Source organism: Amphimedon queenslandica, unplaced genomic scaffold (assembly GCF_000090795.2).
Source record: "Amphimedon queenslandica unplaced genomic scaffold, v1.1 AMPQUscaffold_1313_Cont26675, whole genome shotgun sequence".
NCBI classification, from domain to species: Eukaryota; Metazoa; Porifera; class Demospongiae; order Haplosclerida; family Niphatidae; genus Amphimedon; species Amphimedon queenslandica.
This window is the reverse complement of record NW_003558342.1, coordinates 1-1,143: the sequence shown is the minus strand read 5'-3', so window position 1 is coordinate 1,143 and position 1,143 is coordinate 1. Positions and strand designations below refer to the sequence as shown.

Below are 1,143 nucleotides of genomic sequence, written 5' to 3'. Positions count from 1 at the left end.
ATCATTGTTGACTTGTACTCTATATACATGTATGGCCAAAGTGTAGTTCTTATTTTATTGTCATTTTTCATGATTTAATCTTATTTCTGTTTATAAGTCATTGCACCTGCTTTGGTATTAATGGCTCTCGCAATAATTTTAATTAAAATTCATAATAATCAATGATACAAAGAAACCTTTGTGTATTAAACAAAAATGCTAAAAATAAACAATAATGTCATGTAATTTATTATAGTCTTCAGTTAATGTACAGCTTCAAACAGCAAACAATTAACCTATAGCAATGACAACATATTGAACAATACTATACTTTGAATAATTCTCAATGTAGTCTTCAATAGCAGAGAATTGTACTTATCCTCTTAGTGTCATTAACCTAACAATGGAATGTAATTCATCATACATAGTTACTGTCAGTATCGATTCTTCTTGTATGTAGTGCTGCTCTTAGCATCACTAGCAGTAGTAACCACTAGTGATCCCACGAAGTGTCACGTGGAGGCGGCACTCACTACATTGCTGCCCACACAAGAACAGAGAACAATATAATTATATTGACACATACCTAATGTACTTGAACCTTTAACAGGAACTTGCTATAACCTTAGGAAAGAGACGGTTAATACATGACACATACTCTAAGATATGTCCATTTTAAAATATCTGAACGTGTGATTTTGGAGAGGGAATTTTGGTAAATTTGGTATTTTGATAATAGCCATTCACCAAAATAAAACCCACCATTATGAACCATTATGTACACATGTACATGCTCAATGGGACATGGACACAAATTAAAACACACCAAAATTTAGCAGTTCAACAAATGCCACAACTTCAAATTACCAGAAGCATGCTAGTTTGGATAATTTTAATTGCATTAGATAGCTATTTAAAAACTGATTTATGAAGCACATACAGACATATCAAATGTCCATTATGTACATGTACATGTATTTACCAGTGAAAGTGTGAGGAGCAGTTAGGACATGTAACCACATCTTCACTAAACCTGAACAACAGATCCCTTGAATGACAAACACCACATTCTGTACCATTAGCTGAACATTTCTACATAAAAATATTACAAGATAACACGTTACTAGTCACATATACAATGTACATCATGCATGACTACCAATA

At 32.5% G+C, this 1,143-nt stretch overlaps 1 long non-coding RNA gene across 1 annotated transcript; it reads right to left on the bottom strand.

Moving 5' to 3' along the window:
- Nucleotides 1–319: 319 nt before the first annotated feature.
- On the bottom strand, nucleotides 320–1,099 carry LOC109593489 (uncharacterized). The gene is made up of 3 exons (XR_002190989.1): nucleotides 962–1,099; nucleotides 566–603; nucleotides 320–376 (listed from the first exon to the last, which is right to left on the bottom strand). It is a non-coding gene; the product is annotated as an uncharacterized LOC109593489 (long non-coding RNA).
- Nucleotides 1,100–1,143: the final 44 nt, after the last annotated feature.